General features: G+C 33.6%; 1 long non-coding RNA gene across 2 annotated transcripts in view; it reads left to right on the top strand.

Moving 5' to 3' along the window:
- Positions 1-23,255, top strand: part of LOC307186488 — a 60,673-nt gene that overhangs the window by 14,520 nt on the left and 22,898 nt on the right. For both annotated transcript variants that reach the window (XR_013828345.1, XR_013828346.1), the window contains exon 3: positions 22,516-22,609. This is a non-coding gene — a long non-coding RNA (uncharacterized lncRNA). The remainder of the gene's footprint in view (positions 1-22,515; positions 22,610-23,255) is intronic.

The raw sequence follows: 23,255 nt of genomic DNA on the forward strand, positions 1-23,255 counted from the left end.
TGTAAAATCAACTATACCCCAATAAAAAATGTTAGCTATGTGATTGGATGGAGGCGGTAGCTCATACAATTTTGTTATTTATAAATTTATTGAACACATTTTATCATCTTAAAAATAAAATACACAATAAAAGGAAAAAAAAGCATACTGAAAATTGATCAAGACCCTTATCATTTCCTGAAATTCCAAATATTCTGGAATGGACCCATTGTTGTAATATTTCCTTGACCAGAGTCTCCTCAGAATGTCTTATTGTTATAAAAAATAATTATTCACTTTTGTTTGATCTTATAGGGCCTTTTATTTCATAAATATTGTTTCTTACCTTAAAATATTCTTCTCCATTAACAATATTGTCCCTTTGCCTTCCATAGTGATTTTTATATTGCATTGTTGTTACCAAGCCTCTCTTTTATCAAAATATCTCAGAGACAGTTTTCCACACTCTTACAAAGAATTAGTTGCAAGTAACCTCATCTTTTATATATAAGACATTTCATATGCTAAAGGAAAAATATATATCCTTCAAAACCTTATGTATATTTCTCACTTTTTAAACTAATATATTTGAAAAAGAATAGATATATGTATATGTATAACTGAATCACTTTGCTGTACACCTGAAACTAACACAACACTGTTAATCAACTATTAATTGGAAATTAATATATTTTTCATTCCTTTGAAGGTTGATTGAAAATGTGTTTTCACTGGCATTTTTGTTATGGTAGTGTTCTGATTAAAATTAAATGGCAAAGTGTAAGAAAGTTATCACTCAAAACTCGAGTCTAATTACTCCAAATGATTGAGAATAGACTTTACTAGTAGTAATTATCAAAAAATTTCTAACTTATTTGTAAGAAAAGGCTGAAATTTAGAAAAATTACTTCTTTTGCGAACTGAGGTTTTAATTGTAATTTGCATATGTCTTGTGGTCTCACAATTCAAAGTACTTTAAACATATTGTTTATCAAACTACCTATTAGCCTGCAAAAATTATATACATGTCATTCTTTCATTAATAAAAAGCAGCTGATTTTGCAATAAGTTTCCATAGAAACAAATGATAAAAATTTTCTTATTCAAAGATACAAAAGTGAACGCTTTGGAGTATTCCTAGGAAAGCTACTAAATTCAAAAGTTTATTTCAATCATTAATTTATTTTAATTTTAATGCACTGCATGTCATTTAAAAAAGCTGTCCTTTCTTTTCTTTCTTTTTTTTTTTTTTTTGGTGACTCTCTAAGATAAACAGTGAAGTAGGTGAAATTTGTCTATGTCCCAGTTTCCACTTCTTCCTTGTCCTACAAATCACTCCTTGTCTCAGTCCCCAGCCACCCATTTTTGTCCTGGCAACCCTAGCTACCCTGGACTCCATTACAGAATGCTTGTGTACTGTGTTATGCAAATCATTTCTACCAGGTCTACACAGTTTAATCTATTGAGTATTCAGGAACTTGAGTAAGAACAATAACCAGAAGAAGAATCATATTTGGGGAATTTCTGGAAAAGAGAAGAGAAAAATTGACAGGAAATCTCCCGATTTTTGATTTCTACAATGATGATCTCAAGAAATTATAGCCTCTGGAATCAGACATTCTCCTTTCAGATGTAGTTGCTCGTAAATGAAACTATGAAATTAAGTCACTTTTAATTATTTAACTTGCTTCTTTAACAAGCAAAGATTCACAAAAAATTGGGACTTTTCCTTTCTTCTTCAGCAATTTAACTCCAGTTCATAGGAAAATACCTAACACATAAAGGGGATATCCCTATTCAAGTGAGTTTAAAATAAGGATCTAGCTGCATTAGAAAAAGTGTCTTTGGATAGAGTACAGGTCACTTATATGTTCCTACCTAAGCAATTACTTTTCCATCCCTAAAATTATTTCTTTTGGTATTAGTAACTTTTGCAACATAATGAAAAGTAACTAACTATGATTACAGAATAACAATTTAAAAAATTCATATATAAGTTGTCTGCTTTCTAAAGGTTGTTGTTTGGGAAAGTTACGCTTGAGAATTCACCTACTGAATTTTTCAATATGTAGTTTTTCAATAATATATATTTGTTAAATATATAGAAAATAAAACCCAATGAAATTGAACTGAATTTCAAACCATTATAGTTAGCAGTATATAACAAATATTGAACTGTTAAGATGAACTAGGCCCTATGCTAAGGATATTACATGAAGTGTTTATTTTAACCTTATCCAAAATACTATTTTAGTAGCTCATTTTTCAGATGAGAAAATCAGGACTTAGGTTTAATAACTTCCCCGAGGTCACATAGCTAACATATTGTGACAGTGGAATTTGAACACTGACAGTCTATCTTCATAATCCTACAACTACAAAAATAAAGCAAAAAATAAAAGTAATTGATACAGATTGTCATACTGGAAATTAGATCTCTAAATTTACATTTTCATTCTTTTTTAAAATGAATGAGTAGCAAACATTTTTCAGGGGGCACATCTCTTCCAAAGTATCAGATATTAGAAATGATCTCTCCTTGGCAAGTATTCTTGGCAAGGCCTCTCACTGTTGTGGCCTCTCCCGTTGTGGAGCACAGGCTCCGGACACACAGGCTCAGAGGTCATGGTTCACGGGCCCAGCCACTCCGCAGCATGTGGGATCTTCCTGGACCGGGGCACGAACCCGTGTCCCCTGCATCGTCAGGCAGACTCTCAACCACTGCGCCACCAGGGAAGCCCAAAGAGAAGAAATCTTAATCACTTTTATTCTAATTGTTTAATTTTATTGGGAAAGAGATGGAAGCCTCTAGTCATATCTTACTAATAAACATAATTTTCATTTTTCTGTTATAATTTCTACCAACATAGTTAATATTTAACTTATAAGTAATCAGTACAATTTCACTTCCAACAATGTTTTGGTATCAGCATGCCCTTGTTCTGTATTCAAACCCACAAGGAAACAATGTATTTATGATTCGGAAACAAACACAAAGTTAAATCTTATACATGCATTTCCAGATCTGACTTCTTTGTTTGAATTTATAACTCCTTTTCTACAATTCTCTCTCTCTCTAGTACTCTCTCTCCCACTTTTCCTCTGCTTCTACCTCTCTCTTGCGTGTGCATGTGTGTATCTATATCTAACATATGCAAAATATAGTGCATATCTAAGTGTAATAAGTAATTATAATTTGTGAGTATACTTATGTAATAAATAATGACATATTAAAGAGAAAGGCAAAATACAATACAATTTCAAATGATGTGATAAAAATAAATGTTTTATACATCTTTGCAAGAACTCATAGATGAAACAAGGAAGAGAGGCAAACAAAATTATTCCAGAGATCCTATATTATTGCAGGGAAAAGGGCAATCTATAGTGAAAAATGAAATTATTGAGAAAGCATTAAGACACTGACCTATTGTTTTGGAAAATATGTTAGAATAGGAAAGAGTTATTATTTACTTCAAACAATACAAGACAAATAGGTATCTGTTCATGAACTCAGAGAAAAGGAACATAATCAACCATTAGTAGATTGAAAAATGTACTAAGACATTCAAATTAACAAAGAGAAGAGAAACTCATAAATAACAATTTGTACAGAGGAGCAAAAATAAGTAAATGGAGAAGAAAAAAAAATGCAATGTGAAATATCAATTCAACAGGAAGATACGAAAATTAAAAATATATATGCACTCAACATCAGAGTACCTAAATATATAAAGCAAACATTGGCAGAACTGAAGGGAGAAATAGCCATGCATTAATAGCAGGAGACTTTAATACTCCACTTTCAATAATAGATATAAAAATCAGACAAAAATTTAAATAAATTAATCCCAAAGTTGGCAGAAGGAAAGAAATAATAAATATTAGAACACAAATAAATAATTTAGAGAATAGAAAAAGTTAACATATTTAAGAGTTGTTTCTTTTTTAAAGATAAAATTGGCAAACCTTTAGCAGACTAAGAAGAAAAAAAAAGAGGAAGCTTAAATAAATAAAATCAGAAATGTAAAAGAAAGTTTGGGATTAACATATACACACTACTATATATAAAATAGATAATCTACAAGGACCTACTGTATAGCACAGGGAATTCTACTCAATATTTTGTAATAACCTATATGGGAAAATAATCTGAAAAAGAATGCATATATGTATAGGTATAACTGAATCATTTTGTGGTACATCTGAAACTAACACAGTGTTGAAAATCAACTAGAGTCCAATACAAAATAAAAATTCAATTAAAAGTTAAAAAAAAGAAATGTAAAAGGAGACATTACTATTAATCGCACAAAAATAAAATATATCATAAGAGATAACTATGAATAATTATATGTTAACATACTGGATTACCTAGAAAAATGAATAACTTCCTAGAAGCAAACAACATACCAAGAATGAATCAAGAAGAAATAGAGGAAGAGGAGCTTCAAGATGGCGGAAGAGTAAGACGTGGAGATCACCTTCCTCCCCACAGATGCATCAGAAATACATCTACATGTGGAACAGCTCCTACAAAATACCTACTGAATGCTGGCAGAAGACCTCAGACCTCCCAAAAGGCAAGAAACTCCCCACATACCTGGGTAGGGCAAAAGAAAAGAGAAAAAAACAGAGACAAAAGAATAGGAACGGGACCTGCACCAGTGGGAGGGAGCTGTGAAGGAGGAAAGGTTTCTACACACTAGAAGCCCCTTCGCGGACGGAGATTGTGGATGGTGGAGCGGGGGTGTTTGGTACCGCGGAGGAGAGCACAGCAACAAGGTTGCGGAGGGCAAAGCGGAGAGGTTCCCCCACAGAGGATCAGTGTCGACCGGCACTCACCAGCCCGAGAGGCTTGTCTGCTCACCCGCCGGGGCAGGCGGGGGCTGGGAGCTGAGGCTCGGGCTTCGGTCGGAGCGCAGGGAGAGGACTGGTGTTGGTGGCTTGAACACAGACTGAAGGGGGCTAGTGTGCCACAGCTAGCCGGGAAGGAGTCCGGAAAAAAGTCTGGAGCTGCCAAAGGGGCAAGAGGCTTTTTCTTGCCTCTTTGTTTCCTGATGTGCGAGGAGACGGGATTAAGAGCGCTGCTGTGTAAAGGAGCTCTAGAGACGGCCGCGAGCCACGGTTATCAGTGCGGACCCCAGAGACGGGCATGAGATGCTAAGGCTGCTGCTGCTGCCACCAAGAAACCTGTGTGAGAGCACAGGTCACTATCCACACCTACTCTCCCGGGAGCCTGTGCAGCGTGCGACTGCCAGGGTCCCATGATCGAGGGACAAATACTCTAGATGGGATCAATAGCAGAGTAACTGAAGCAGAAGAACGGATAAGTGACCTGGACTATAAAATAGTGGAAATAACTACTGCAGAGCAGAATAAAGAAAAAAGAATGAAAAGAACTGAGGACAGTCTCAGAAACTTCTGAGACAACATTAAACACACCAACATTCGAATTATAGGGGTCCCAGAAGAAGAAGAAAAAAAGAAAGGGACTGAGAAAATATTTGAAGAGATTATAGTTGAAAACTTCCCTGATATAAGAAAGGAAATAGTTAATCAAGTCCAAGAAGCACAAAGAGTCCCATACAGGATAAATCCAAGGAGAAACATGCCAAGACATATATTAATCAAACTATCAAAAATTAAAAAAACAAAGAACAAATATTAAAAGCAGCAAGGGAAAAAAAACAAATAACACATAAGAGAATCCCCATAAGGTTAACAGATGATCTTTCAGTAGAAACTCTGCAAGACAGAAGGGAGTGGCATGACATATTTAAAGTGATGAAGGAGAAAAACCTACAACCAAGATTACCCAGGAAGGATCTCATTCAGATTTGATGGAGAAATTAAATTCTTTACAGAGAAGCAAAAGCTAAGAAAATTCAGCACCATCAAACCAGCTTTACAACAAATTCTAAAGGAACTTCTATAGGCAGGAAACACAAGAGAAGGAAAAGACCTACAATAATAAACCCAAAACAATTAAGAAAGTGGTAATAGGAACATACATATTAATTACCTTAAATGTAAATGGATTAAATGCTCCAACCAACAGATATAGACCAGCTGAATGGATACAAAAACAAGACCTGTATATATCCTGTCTATAAGAGACCCACTTCAGACCTAGGGATGCATACAGACTGAAAGTGAGGGGATGGAAAAAGATATTCCATGCAAATGGAAATCAAAAGAAAGCTGGAGTAGCAATTCTCATATCAGACAAAATAGACTTTAAAACAGAGACTATTATAAGAGGCAAAGAAGGACACAACATAATGATGACGGGATCAATCCAAGAAGAAGATATAACAATTGTAAATATTTATGCACCCTAACTTAAGAGCACCTCAATACATAAGGCAAATACTAACAGCCATAAAAGGGGAAATAAACAGTAACAAAATCATAGTAGGGGAAATTAACACCCTATTTTCACCAATGGACAGATCTTCCAAAATAAAAGTAAATAGGGAAACACAAGCTTTAAATGATACATTAAACAAGATGGACTTAAGTGATATTTATAGGACATTCCATCCAAAAATAACAGAATACACTTTCTTCTCAAGTGCACACAGACCATTCTCCAGGATAGATCATATCTTGGGTCACAAATCAAGCCTTGGTAAATTTAATAAAATTGAAATTGTATCAAATATCTTTTCCAACCACAGCACTATGAGACTAGATATGAATTACAGGAATAATCTGTAAGAAATACAAACACATGGAGGCTAGACAATACACTACCCAATAACCAAGAGATCACTGAATAAATCAAAGACAAAATCAAAAAATACCTAGAAACAATTGACAATGAAAACACAATGACCCACAACCTATGGTATGCAATAAAAGCAGTTCTAAGAGTGAAGTTTATAGCTATACAAGCCTACCTTAAGAAACAAGAAACATCTCAAATAAACAACCTAACCTTACATGTAAAGCAATTAGAGACAGAAGGAAAAAAAATCCCCAAAGTTAGCAGAAGGAAAGAAATCGTGAAGATCAGATCAGAAATAAATGGAAAAGAGTTGTAGGAAATGATAGCAGAGATCAATAAAACTAAAAGCTGGTTCTTTGAGAAGATAAAACTGATTAACTATTAGCGAGACTTATGAAGAAAAAAAGGGAGAATAGTCAAATCATAGAATTAGAAATGAAAAAGGAGAAGTAACAGCTGACACTGCAGAAATACAAAGGATTATGAGAGATTACTACAAGCAACTGTATGCCAATAAAATGAACAACATGGAAGAAATGGACAAATTCTTAGAAATGCCCAACCTTCTGAGACTGAACCAGGAAGAAATAGAAAATATGAACAGATCAATCACAAGCACTGAAATTGAAACTGTGATTAAAAATCTTCCAACAAACAGAAGCCCAGGATCAGATGGCTTCACAGGAGAATTCTATCAAACATTTAGGGAAGAGCTAACACCTATCCTGCTCAAACTCTTCCAAAATATAGGAGAGGGAGGAACACTCCCATACTCGTTCTACGAGGCCACCATCACTCTGATACAAAAAACAGACAAAGATGTCACAAAGAGAGATAACTACAGGCCAATATCACTGATGACCATAGATCCAAAGATCCTCAACAAAATACTAGCAAACAGAATCCAACAGCACATTAAAAGGATTGTATGCTATGATCAAGTGTGGTTTATCCCAGGAATGCAAGGATTCTTCAATATACGCAAATCAATCAACGTGATACACCATATTAACAAATTGAAGGAGAAAAAACATATGATCATCTCAATAGATGCAGAGAAAGCTTTTGACAAAATTCAACACCAGTTTATGATAAAAACCCTCCAGAAAGTAGGCATAGAGGAAACTTTCCTCCACATAATAAAGACCATAAATGAGAAACCCACAGCCAACCTCATCCTCAATGGTGAAAAACTGAAAACGTTTCCACTAAGATCAGGAACAAGACAAGGTTGCCCACTCTCACCACTATTATTCAACATAGGTTTGGAAGTTTTAGCCACAGCAATCAGAGAAGAAAAAGAAATAAAAGGAATCCAAATTGGAAAAGAAGAAATAAAGCTGTCACTGTTTGCAGATGACATGCTACTATACATAGAGAATTCTAAAGATGCTACCAGAAAACTACTAGAGCTAATCAATGAATTTGTTAAAGTAGCAGGACACAAAATTAATGCACAGAAATCTCTTGCATTCCTATACACTAATGATGAAAAATCTGAAAGTTATATTAAAAAAACACTTGCATTTACCATTGCAACAAAAAGAATAAAATGTCTAGGAATAAACCTACCAAAGGAGACAAAGGACGTATATGCAGAACAATATGACACTGATGAAATAAATTAAAGATGATACAAATAGACGGAGAGATATACCATGTTCTTGGATTGGAAGAATCAACATTGTGAAAATGAATCTACTACTGAAAGCAATCTACAGATTCAATGCAATCCCTATCAAACTACCAATGGCATTTTTCACAGAACTAGAACAAAAAAGTTCACAATTTGTACAGAAACACAAAAGACCCGAAATAGACAAAGCAATCTTGAGAAAGAAAAATGAGCTGGAGGAATCAGGCTCCCTGACTTCAGACTCTACTACGAAGCTACAGTAATCAAGAGAGTATGGTACAGGCACAAAAACAGAAATATAGATCAATTGAAAAGGATAGAAAGGCCAGAGATAATCCCACACACATATTGTCTCCTTATCTTTGATAAAGGAGGCTAGAATATACAGTGGAGAAAAGACAACCTCTTCAATAAGTGGTGCTGGGAAAACTGGACAGCTACATGTAAAAGAATGAAATTAGAACACTCCCTAACACCGTACAAAAAAATAAACTCAAAATGCATTAAAGACCAAAATGTAAGGCCAGACGCCATCAAACTCTTAGAGGAAAACATAGGCAGAACACTCTATGACATAAATCACAGCAAGATCCTTTTTGACGCACCTCCTAGAGAAATGGAAATAAAAACAAAAATACACAAATGAGACCTAATGAAGCTTAAAAGCTTTTGCACAGCAAAGGAAACCATAAAGAAGAGGAAAAGACAGCCCTCAGAATGGGAGAAAATATTTGCAAATGTAGTAGCTGACAAAGGAGTAATCTTCAACACATACAAGCAACACATGCAATTCAATATCAAAAAAACAGATAACCCAATCCAAAAATAGGTAGAAGACCTAAATAGACATTTCTCCAAAGAAGACATAAAGATTGCTAACAAACACATGAAAGAATGCTCAACATCATTAATCATTAGAGAAATGCAAATCAAAACTAGAATGAGCTATCATGTCACACTGGTCAGAATGGCCATCATCACAAAATGTTCAAACAATAAATGCTGGAGAGGGTGTTGAGAAAAGGGAACCCTCTTGCACTGTTGGTGGGAATGTAAATTGATACAGCCACTATGGAGAACATTATGGAGGTTCCTTAAAAAACTGAAAATAGAACTACCATACGACCCAGCAATCCCACTACTGGTCATATACCCGGAGAAAACCATAATTCAAAAAGAGTCATGTACCAAAATGTTCATTGCAGCTCTATTTGCAATAGCCATGACATGGAAGCAACCTAAGTGTCCATCAACAGATGAATGGATAAAGAAGATGTGGCATATATATACAATGGAATATTACTCAGCCATAAAAAGGAATGAAACTGAGTTATTTGTAGTGAGGTGGATGGACCTAGAGTCTGTCCTACAAAGTGAAGTAAGTCAGAAAGAGAAAAACAAATACCGTTTGCTAACACATATATATGGAATGTAAAAAAAGAAAAAAAAAATGGTCAGAAGAACCTAGGGGCAAGACGGGAATAAGATGCAGACCTACTAGAGAATGGATGTGAGGGTACAGGGACAGGGAAGGGTAAGCTGGGACAAAGTGAGAGAGTGGCATGGACATATATACACTACCAAACGTAATATAGATAGCTAGTGGGAAGCAGCCACCTAGCGCAGGGAGATCAGCTCGGTGGTTTGTGACCACCTAGAGGGTTGGGATAGGGAGGGTGGGAGGGAGGGAGATGCAAGAGGGAAGAGATATGGGAACATATGTATATGTGTAACTGATTCACTTTGTTATAAAGCAGAAAATGACACACCATTGTAAAGTAATTATACTCTAATAAAGATGTTAAAAAGAAAAATAAATAGAAACTCTGAATAGACCTATAACTAATATGGGGACTTAAACAATAATCTAAAACCTCCTAATGTGGAATCTGAATAATAAAACAAAGTAGTGAATATAATAAAAAAGAAACAGTCACAGATATACAAAACAAACTAGTGGTTATCAGTGGGGAGAGAGAAGAGGAGAGGGGCAAGAGAAGGATAGGAGATTAAGACGTAATAACTACTATGTATAAAATAAATAATCTATAAGGATATATTGCTAAAACAAACAAACAAACCAAACACCTCTCAACAAAGAAAAGTCCAGAACCAGATAGATTCAGTGATTCTACCAAACATTAAAAAAAAATATGATAACGCCAATTCTTCTGAAACTCTTTAGAGGAGGATATACTTTAAAATTCATTTGAAAAGAACAGAATTACCCTAATATCAAAACCAGACAAAAATACCACAAAAAAAAAGGAAAATACAGGCCAATAAACCTGATGAATGTAGATGCGAATCCTCAACAAAAATACTACCAAACCAAATACAAAAACACATTAAAAGAATCACATACCAAGGTCAAGTGGGATTTATACCTAGGGTACAAGAATGGTTCAAGATAAACAAATCATGAATGTAATACATCATATTAGCAGAATGAAGGAAAAAAATCACATAATCATCCCAATAGTGCAAAGTATTTGACAGAATTCAGCATACTTTCATGGTAAAAAACTTTCAACAAACTAGGTGTACAAGAAATGTACCTCAACATAATAAAGGGCACATATGATAAGACTCTAGCTAGTATCATACACAACAGTGAAAACCTGAATGCTTTTCCTCTAAGATCATGAAGAAGATGGGGTGCCTACTCTCACCACCTCTACTCAACAAAGTACTAGAAGTCCTAGACAAAGCAATTAGTCATGAAAGAAGCAAAAAGGCATCCCAACTGGAAAGTAAGAAGTAATAGTATCTGTTCACAAATGACATGATCTTATATTTAGAAACCTCTAAAGGTGCTGTACACACACACAAAACTGTCAGAACTAATGAAAAAATTCAGTAAAATTCCAGGGCAGAAAATGAACATACAAAATCAATTGTGTTCCTATATACTAACAATGTACTATTTGAAAAGGAAATTAAAAAAAAAATCCTATTTGCAGTTGCACCAAAAAGAATAAAATACTTAGGAATAAACTTAACTAAGGAGGTGAAAGACCTTTCTACTGAAAACTATAAAACTTTGATCAAAGAAATTAAACAAGACAAAAACAAAAGTAAAAAATCTCATGGAAGACAATATTGTTAAAATATCCATACTACCCAAATTGATCTACAGATTAAATGAAATCTCTATCAAAATCCCAAGACATTTTTCACAGAAATAGAAAAAAAAATCTAAAATTCACATGGAAACACACACAAAAAAAATATAGCCAAAACAATCTTAAGAAAGAACAAAGCTAGAGACATCACACATTCTGATTTCAAAAATATTACACAGCAATGACAATTAAAACATTATGGTACTGGTATAAAGAAATATATCAATATATAGACTACTGTAACAGAATAAAGTGACCAGAAATACATCCACGTGTATACAACCAACTGATCTTTGACACAGTGCCAAGAATACCAAATGGAGAAAATATAATCTTTGCAATGAATGGCATTGGGAAAACTAGATATCCACATGCAAAAGAATGAATGAATGAACTTACACCCATATCTTACACTATACACAAAATCAACTAAACCTAAATTAAAGTCTTTAAAACCTGAAACAATAAAATTCCTTTAAGGAAACATAGGGAAAAACCATGACATTTGACTTGATAATCATTTCATGACTATGGCACTAAGAGCTAAGGCAGCAGAAGCATAAATATATAGGTGGGACTCTAACTAACAAGATGTTACACAGCAAAGGAAACAACCAATAGGCTGAAAAGGCAACCTCCTGAACGGGAGAAATATTTGTAAAACATATATTAGGTAAGGAGTTAATTTCCAAAATCTATAAGGAGGGGGCTTCCCTGGCAGCGCAGTGGTTGAGAGCCCGCCTGCCGATGCAGGGGACACAGGTTCGTGCCCCGGTTCAGGAGGGTTCCACATGCCATGGAGCGGCTGGGCCCGTGGGCCATGGCTGCTGAGCTTGCATGTCCGGAGTCTGTGCTCTGCAACAGGAGAGGCCACAACAGTGAGAGGCCAGGGTACAGCAAAAAAAAAAAAAAATCTATAAGGAATTTCTACATCACAATAACAATAGCAACAACAACAACAAAATAGCATCCTTGTTTACAAATAGACTAGAGACCTGAATATGTATTTCTTCAAAGAAGGCATACAAATGGTCAACAAGGATATGAAAAGATACTCAGCATCACTAATCATCAGGAAACTGTAAATCAAAACCACAATGAGATGTCACATGTTAGGTTGGCTATTATCAAAAAATGAAAAGAACAAATGTTGGTGAGTCTGTAGAGAAATTGAAACCCTTGTACACTTTTGATGGGAATGCAAAATGGTACAGACACTATGGAAAGCAGTCTGAAGTTTCCTCAAAAATTTTTTGAAATACACTCTACCATATGATCCAGCAATCTCATTATCTGAATATTTATCCCCAAGTTTTGAAGTCAGTATCCTGAAAACACATTAGCACATAATATTCATTGCAGCACTCTTCACAACAGTTAAGATTTGAAAACAATCTCAGTGCCCATTGACTGATGAATGAATAAAGTATACAAGCAATGGAATATTATTCATCCTTAAAAAATAGAGAAGGAGAGATAGACCTTGAAGACCTTATGCTACTCGAAAAAAGTAAGTCATAGAACAACAACTACTGCATGACTTCACTTTTATGAAGTATCTAAAATAGTTAAATTCATAGAATCAGAGAATAAAATGCTGGTTACCAGAGGCTGGGAGAGGAGGAAGTGTTAGGCTGCCAATCAACAGACACAAAGTTTCAATTACACAAGATGTATGTGTTCTAGAGATCTGTTTTATGACATTGAGCCTGTAGTTAACAGTACTGTATTGTGCACTTGAATATTTGTTAAGGGGGTAGATCTCATGTTATGTGTTCTGACCACAACAGAATAGAATTTTTTAATGTACAGTTAATACTGAAAAATTTAGAAGTAATAATAGCATACGAATCATGCATGACAGAAAATGTGAACATACTGAATTTTACAGTTAAAAGAGAGAGAACATTAGAGTAGATTAAAAAACCCCTTAAAACTAGCTATGTCTTATATGGAAGATATCTAAAACAAAGTGTTAAAATGAGGCAAATACCTACAAAAATAAAGCAAATGAGGAAATACTAATATCAAAAAATGTTAAATACAAAAAATTAAATACATCAAAAAAAGATAAAGGATATTTTATGAGCATAAAGATATATTTTTTGAAGAATATACAACTGCCATGAGCCATTTACACCACATTGAAGAAGTCAATATATAACCAAAAAGAAAAATGAGTACATGCAGGGGTTTATATTCACACACACACACACACACACACACACACACACACACACACACAAAGACAGAATTTTGAATTGCCGACCCTCCAAAATTGTCTCACTCTGAATGATATACTTATAAAAATCAATGATGCCCTTTGCTAGAAAGGAAACTTAAACAAAATATTTAAAGCTGTTATATACTGTATTCTATTATCATATTCCAATATAATTAGAAAATAAAGTTAACAATATAACTCTCAACTACTTGCAAATTAAGAAACATATCAACAGCAAATTCTCAAATCAAAGAAATAACCTAAAGGGACATTTTATAAAATCCAGAAAACAATTAAGAGGGTAATATTTCATACAAATTCTTGAATTAATTTTGAGAATATTTATTTAAATAAGAGTTAATCTGATTCATCCTAGCGCTTACCTATTTTGCATTTGGTTGCATGCAATAGTCTAATTCAGTAAAAGGAACTTATATTTGTGACACATCTCCCTTCTCATTCCTAATGCTGTCTATTTTTCCCTTGTAAATGTGGTCCAATTGAAGAAATCTATTAACATAATCTATAAAAAATAGAAACACGTAAATAATATAATAATACCAAAAGATGCTGAAACATAACACATTAAAGTTCTTCCATCACTTACTAATAAACATTTCTGAATAAAAATGAAAATAATAAAACAACTTAAAGCACAAAGAATAGTTTCTGAATATTCAGAAGTGAATAGTAAATTATAAACTATTAAAACCATAATGAAAATCATGGTATAGACATGAAAGTGGAATGTCACTTGTTCCTCTTCAATCTAAGAATTTCTTTCCTTGACAATCTGATAAGGGTGGAATGTGGATTATGTTGCTAGGCATAACTGTTTGAGGTAAACATGACCTCTAGGGCTTCCCTGGTGGCGCAGTGGTTGAGAGTCCGCCTGCCGATGCAGGGGACACGGGTTCCTGCCCCAGTCTGGGAAAATCCCACATGCCGCGGAGCGGCTGGGCCCGTGAGCCATGGCTGCTGAGCCTGCGCGTCCGGAGCCTGTGCTCCGCTACGGGAGAAGCCACAACAGTGAGAGGCCCGTGTACCGCCCCCCAAAAAAAAACATGACCTCTAATTTGCATGTTGCAACTGACTTGGGAGGAACCATAAATATTTCATAGGCAAATATAGCTTGGACCTCTCTCAATGTGGTGAGTCTTGTAACAGATACGTTTCTGGTGAAGATGCTGGAAACCCCACTTATGAGGGTTTACCAGTGGTATTGGCTGCTAAGGGGTATAAGACGTCTAAACTTACACACTTCCTGTCAATGTGAGTTTTAGTCCCTTACACATGGGCTCTTTCAGGTAGGACAAAGTAATACCTCCTCTATAGCTCTGAGGACTATTTCCTTGGAAGAGAAAAGCCTCGTATTTCCCTGCTAGCCTACTATGATTCATCCTAAATCCTTCTGAGTATTCTGGTGCAAAGTGTTCCTGTGATAGTCTTCTGAGGCTACATGGCATCAGAGAATCCCATTTATAGTTAAATATTTTCTTGGTTTATTTAGTAAATAAGTAAAACACAAATATTTGGTATGTACTTGAGAAGACCATACCCTTTTTTTGTCAATGAAATACTTACAAATCTAAAGAAAAACCAAAAGTTCTGGTAAAAACAAAATTAATGAGGGAATTACCTAAAAATGCTATAACATAAATATATTAAAAACAATAGCACTTCTACATTCTAGCAACAGGAAAATAATAGAGGAATATATTCCTTTTCCATTAAGAACAAAACCTTTAAAATACTTAGGGATATTTTTTTATAGATTTATGACTTATGAATATAACTCTAAAATCATGTTAGAAGAAATAAAACCATTAATTTATTCAGCAAATATTTTCTGAATATCTAATATAAGCAGGTTATTGTTCTAGGTTTATGGGATCCATCCAACATTTAAAAATAGAAAAGAAAAAGAAGAAATATTCTTGCCTTTGAAGAGCTTATATACAGGGTTGGGACAATTATTCAAGAATTCAAAAATTAAATTAAAATGGAAAAAATGATAAGTGCTATGGAAAAAATAAATTAGATTAAATTAGAGATAATTGGAAATGAGACTGCATTAGTTTTCTGTTGACAAATAACAAATTACCATAAACTTAGTGGCTAAAAATAACATGAATGTATTGACTTTGAGCATGGCTTAGCTGGGTCCTCTGATCCAAGTCTCACAAAACTACAGCCAAGGCCTCAATTGGGCTGCAGTGTCATTTGAAGCTTAGGTTTCTCTTTCAAGCTTATTGATTATTGACTTAATTTAGTTCTCTGCACTTTTTTTTTTTTTTTTTTTAATATTGACGGCTTTAGGTCCAAATAGCTTTCTCTGTAACATGGAAGTTTTCTTCTTCAGTCTCAGCAGAAGATCATCTCTGGTTTAAAATCTCTCTCTTCAAAGAAAGATTAGACCCTTTTTAAAGAGCTCACATGATTAGACTGGTTCTATACACTGTAATCTGCCCTCTGATTAATTTGATGTTAACTGGGTAGAGAATTTAATTACATCTGCAAAGTTCCTTCACCATTGCTATTTAATCTAACTTAACCACAGGAGAGAAATCACATCATATTAAAAACTCTGGCCCACATTCAAGGTGAAGAGATAACGGAGGCAGTGTACACCAGGGAGTGGGAATTCTGGGAAATCTTAGAATTCTGGAAATCTTAGAATTCTGCCCATTACATGTAGGGAGTGCTTTTTCAAAACTCAATAGAAAGATCAGTCTTAAACGTGTGCAAGACAATAGCACAGCTAAAGAAGTTAACTAAGCATACATCTTGGTGAATATTACTCAAGCATGACAGAATAGTCAAGTATGCATGGTGTGTTGTTTGAAGAACATCAGAGACGTCTGATTTTCTGGAGCAGAGTGTGTAAAGAAGGAGCATGTTAGGAGGTGAGTGCAGAAATTAAACATAGTCTTGGAGGCTATTGCAAGGACTTTGAACTCATTTACTCTAAGTAAACTGGAAGACTTTTTACTCAGGATTTCAAAGAATGAGTCAGGAAAGTAAAGAAGAATATGTTATATGATTGCCTGAGAATATCAAAAAACATCTTGTTCATAGAGGTCATCAAATTTACACAGAGAACCATTGGTTTGAATGTCCTTTTTCCTACAGTACCAGGCCACAGCAGTGGTACAGCGTCAGAGAAAGTGGAGCGATGGATGTAATCAGGCTGGAAGGTTATGCCAAGGGGAATAAGGAAATGAGATAATGGCAGAGCAGACAGAGATAGAACATAAATTGAATGCATTAGAGCGAATAAAATGATTAGCCATGGATTTTAAGCTGGGTGAACAAACAATGAAAGTGAGATAAGAAAATGAGTGGTAGTAATAGAGTGATCTGATGTGTAAAAATGGAATAAAACAAATAATCAAAAAAGAGAAACATATGACATGCCTTGCTGTGTAAAAATTTAATATGATAAAAATATCAATCCTCTGAAATTAATAACTAACTCAGATTAAAAAATAATGAAATATAATTAGGATCACACCAGTATTTTTTATTTGAAAAAATGACCTGAAATTTTTATAGGAAGAGGGATACCTGTAAGATGTTTAAAAAGAAGGCTACTAATGGGATAACTTTCATATCCAGAATGACTATAAAGATACTACAATCAATTCAATATTTATTGCAATAGAAATAATTGGATCAGTGATACAGGAGAAATTATTTAGAAATAGATGGCATCTATATGATAATATTATTTACATATAAATACATTTTGTATACTTGCAAGAAGTTAGTAAGCAACACAATAGAGAAATGTGTAAAGGGTGTGAAAAGACCATTCACATATGGAGCAAATTTACATGTCTAAAATGTTGACTGTATATGAAGATGTTCAATCTCTTTGTAGTCATGGAAATACAAGTAAAATCATGATCAGTTATCACTGTGTGCCTGACAAGTAGATAAATTTTTGAATGAGAACATCTATCACTAGTATTTATTCCTAGTACAGATTCAGATTCCAAAAATATTATTTAAAAAATAATCTGTGCAACAGTACTTGTATTATTAAAATAAATATGTATTTACCCTATAACCTCACTCATAGGAATCTAGTTCTTAAATTAAATATAATAAAATAAATATAAATAAAATCTTCAGTACTTAAAGCTATACATGCACAAATATTTATTATGCCATTGTTCATAGTCTCAAAAATAAGTAAGCAAAGTCAATGTCCAGCACAAAATGAATGGGGAAATAAAATTGTGGGAGAATTCGATGATGGAATACTATACAGTCTTTAAAAAATGGATACAAAATATCCACTTGGACTGGGGAGATTTTAAGTACAATAAGCTCTTAAAAGTAAACAAAATGGCAAAATAAAGTATTTTTGGACACATTCTAGAACTGCACTGTCTAGCACTGCAAAATATAGTAGTGTTTTAAATTTGAATGTTTGAAATTAAAATTTTGAATTTCTGATAATTTTGAAATTCAAATTTTAAATTTAATTTTTTAAATTGCAATTTTAAGTAAAATTAAGTAAAATAAAACTTCAGCTTCTCAGTTGCCCTAAGCACCTTTCAAGTGGTGAATAGCCATGTGTGTCTAGTGTTCTTGTATTGGACAGTGCAGAAGTTCTATCATTGCACAAATTCTCTAGGAAAGATCTGTTGAGATTAGATTCTGGAGAGACTGATAAATAAAGCTGATAAAATCCCTGAGCATATCTAACTTGTATTCTAAAGAATGTTAAGAAAAATGTTTAAATGCAATCTAATTTTTGAAAACTAAACATCAAAAATATCCTTAGGGATGAATATATGTTCATATGTATACCTTTAGGTATGCTTGTATATAATTATAACTATATATATAACTATATATATATAACTATATATATATTCAATATCTTGTAATAACCTATAAAATAAATAACCTATAAAACTATAGTTTTATAATAACCTATAAAATAAATAACCTACAAAAACTATAGTTTTTCAGATTCTTTTCCATTATAGGTTATTACAAGATATTGAATATAGTTCCCTGTTCTATACAGTAGGTCCTTGTTGTTTATCTATTTTATACATAGTAGTGTGTATCTGTTAATCCCAAACTCCTAATTTATCCCTCCTATCCCCTTTCCCCTTTGATAACCATAAGATTTTTTTTTCTGCCTGTGACTCTATTTCTGTATTGTAAATAACTTCATTTGTATCATTTTTTAGATTCCACATATCATATGATATTTTTCTTTGTCTGACTTACTTCACTTAGTATGATAATCTATAGGTCCATCCATGTTGCTGTAAATGGCATTATTTCATTCTTTTTTTATGGCTCAGTAATATCCCACTGTGTGTGTGTTTGTGTGTGTGTGTGTTTGTGTGTGTGTGTGTGTGTGTGTGTGTGTATACCATATCTTCATTATCCATTCATCTGTTGAGGGACATTTAGGTTGCTTCCATGTCTTGTAAATAGAACTGCTATGAACATTGGGGTGCATGTATCTTTTCAAATTAGAGTTTTCATCTTTTCTATGTCTATCCCAGGAATGGAATTGCAGGATTATATGATAATTCTATTTTCACTTTTTTAAGGAACCGCCATACTGTTCTTCATAGTGGCTGCACTAATTTACATTCCCACCAACAGAGTAGGAATGTTCCCTTTTCTCTACATCCTCTAAAAATCATTTATTATTTGTAGACTTGTTAATGATGGCCATTCTAACTGGTATGAGGTGATAGCTCATTGTAGTTTTGATTTGCATTTCTCTAATAATTAGTGATATTGAGCGTCTTTTCATGTACCAGCTGGACATCTGTAGGTCTTCTTTGGAGAAATGTCTATTCAGGCTTTCTGCCAATTTACAGATTAGATTGTTTGTGGAAAAACATAACTTTTAAAATGAACTCCTTGGATGCATGAAGGATATTGGCAAAACAATGTAGAAAATGGAAAGTAACACATAGTCAAAAAAATAAAATAAAAAGTACATATGTAAAAATAACGTCATATAACACTATGTAAATGAAATGATTTTAAAGAATAAGAAAAAAAGAGAATAAAATTAGTTCCACTTTAGTATTTTTATGACAATTTTTATGTGAGAAAGATATGAAAATGTATTTTTTTCCATACAGATATAAACTGCAAAACAAAAAGCTTGGCTTTTTTTACTAGCAATATATTTCCCAGAAATTATGGGCATTGTGACATCACTGATATATCGTCTTTCTTTTCCACATAGTTGTGAAAAAAATTCAGTTTTAATTTCATGAAAATGTAGAAATTATTAACATGATACTATTTTATTGAAACAATTTATATCATGATTTTTAATATTTAATAGACTGTGTCATAGGGTTTAACAAAAAAAAAATGCAAAGTGGGAAAGCATGGGACAAAGAAATATTTATTTCCAGTGGATAGAAATAAAATGTGATGTCACATTTCTGCTCAAGAAAAAATAGTCTTATCCAAAAGAACATAGGAGAAAACTGAGAGATGTCTAGTTAAAACTACTTCCTCTGAGAGGCATCATACCTTTACTGACTTATTCTGAAAGCAGTATCTCCCTCTTTTATTGAAGATACTACATTTTCCTAGGGGATTACAAAAATTGAGGATGGTTTCTTTTCATAAATATTCCTGATACTTTCTGAAGCTTATTTGCTTTGGAGAATATCATCTTTAATCTAAGTCTGACTTCTAGTACTGAATATAAATTGGTAGCTTGGTTCAGAGGAAACCTCCTTTTGAGAAAAATTATAAAATCTGGATAATAAAAAATAAATCAGCTTTTGAAAAGATCAAAGAGCATCAATCAAGGCAGCTCTGATGAACGTTGTAAGTGGGGATGGGGCATGATGCTGAAAAGGAGTAAAATCACTTACTGATTTATACATGTCTGATGTTCTCTGCCAGTTTTCTGCTTCAAGAATTTGCCAATCTGGGGCTTCCCTTGTGGCGCAGTGGTTGAGAGCCCACCTGCTGATGCAGGGGACGCGGGTTCGTGCCCCGGTCCGGGGGGATCCCACGTGCTGCAGAGTGGCTAGGCCTGTGCACCATGGCCGCTGAGCGCAACGGGAGAGGCCACAACAGTGAGAGGCCCGCGTACCACAAAAAAAAATAAAAATAAAAAAAATAAAAAAAATTTGCCAATTTGTAAGCTCTGTGAGATGTAGAAGTTTAATAGACAGTGGTGTCTCAGAGCCCTTGGCAGTCTCACCCAAATACAGCAATAACCATTGGTGTTCAGAGCTATTCAAACCTGTCAAGAATGAAGAGACCAGAATTTCAAAGAAAACAAACTGCATATGAGTGAACCCCAGATCTGTACCACTTTGTCCCTTTAAGCAGATGCTTTAAAGCAAATATCTGGGAAACTATGAAGAAAGCAATAGATAAACGACTAAAAATCTAAAATGAGTTTTCAGTAGGGTTAAGGCCTTGAGAAAATAAAAAATGGAGTTTAAATCCTGCAAAGAAAGGAAAAGAGCACTTCACATTTCAAATAAGATCCCTCAAATACTATTTCCAAGAGATTGCAGCAAAACCAATTTTAGAATAGTCCTTATAAAAACTGATATGTAGCTTGGAAACATGCCAGGTCCTAATGGCTCAAGATGATTTCCCCCACTCTGTTTACTATGCACACACCTATTTATCTAACTATATCCCTACTATCTATCTATGTATCTATGTATCTATCTATCTATCTATCATCTATCTATCTATCCAACCATCCATCTATCTACCTACCTACCTCTCTCTCTCCTTTCTAATATGTGATACACTCCTGGGAAAATGGATTAATAAAGAAACTCTAGACCTGTGGTATCACCACTGAAGTGTTTTAGAAATTTAAGAATAAAATGGTAACAATATTTCTGAAAAAATAAAAATAATTGATGATGATGATGTAGTGATTCATAACTTGAAAGCCATTTGAGGATATTGTAGTACCTGGTAACATCCTTATGAAGAGCACTTTTTTATATAGTTATTTGATCAATTTTCATTTCTGATTGTTTCAATGTTGAGTAGTATAAGTTCTGGAAATATAATAGTCTGTTTCTTTTGATATTTCTGGGAAAGAAATATTCTTTTAAGATACTTATGTTTAATAATTTGATAGTGAGCTAGTTTTGTGCTGCTACATGTTTAACTTGTTTTTCAGTGTATTCACTAACTCTTTATAAGCTTTAAAATTATAAATTGACTTCCTATAGTCCTTCATAACTTAAAGGAAAAAATGGGAATTTACATAAATTATTTCAGTGAGTCTGTGTTTGAAGCATACTATAAAATTACAAGCTTTGGACAAATGTATATCCATTTGTGCAAATGAATGTTTATTAACTAGTTAAGGTGTAGAACTTTATGTTATTTTTATACTCTAAACAGCAATCTTTTAGCTTTAGAAAATAAGGGTTTGTCTATAATTCAAACATCAATTTTCAGTGGTCTAAAGAAATCTACATAGAAAGAAAGGGAGGAAAATAAACAGTCAAATTTTAACAACATATGAGAACATTCAGTTCTTACTATTTCAATAATATATATTATCTAACCTGAACATGGAAGAATACTAAAATTGGCAAACAGTAAGTTCCTTTCTTTCAATAGGTTCCAAAACACAGCAGGTTTATGTGGGGCAGGAAGTTAACAGGTACCATTAATCTTCTGTCATAAAGTTACATGACTCACGGTCCATGATTAGTAATCAGACATTCAATTCTAGGGCCATTTACAAAAAAAAAAAAAAAGTCGAAATAATTGAATGCTGAGCTACTAACAAACATTTTTTTTTTTCTGTTTTGTGTAGAAGTTTTCCTTTCCAATTAAAATAAAGGAATGTTTATAATCATCACTGAATTCAACCTAAGGAAGCTATCCAGATTTATCTGGTATGATTGCTGGTAAGTATATATATTAACTTTACATCAAAATTTGGTTTTCTTGAGGAATCATGGTTAATCTGTGAATTTTTTACTATTAAAACTGAAATTATAACAACATAGCTATTTCTTTAAAAATCCTGAATCAATGTACATTCAGAGACAACATTAACAAATGTAAATATATTTCCAGCAAAGAAAAATGGTCTGTCTGTACGAACTTGCTCAATCAAATGTTTATGCACACATAAACATTTTTGGAAGAACTCCCTAACCGGAAAATCATGAGTATAGTGAAAATGATTTGTTGAGAATGACTCTAATGTAGAATGAAAACAATATTCATTGTATTATTTTTACTATGAGCATAAATATACATAACATACAATAAGGTTTGTTCAGTGGAGTCCAACATTAACTTCTCACTATTTAACATTAGAAATTAATAATTATTTTATCCGTGTTATTTTAATTTTACAAAATAATAATAATTAATATTTATTGACCTCTATGTACCAAAGTCTCCAAAGCAGTTTACATGGATGAATTGTTTTAATTCTCAGAACAACACTGTGAGGAAAGTACTATGGTTGCAATCCTCATTCTATACAAAAGCAAGCACATCAGTAAAGGAAATTGCTCAGATTTACCTGAATTGGAAGTTGAA

This window comes from Stenella coeruleoalba, assembly GCF_951394435.1.
Source record: "Stenella coeruleoalba genome assembly, chromosome: 5".
Lineage (NCBI taxonomy): Eukaryota > Metazoa > Chordata > Mammalia > Artiodactyla > Delphinidae > Stenella > Stenella coeruleoalba.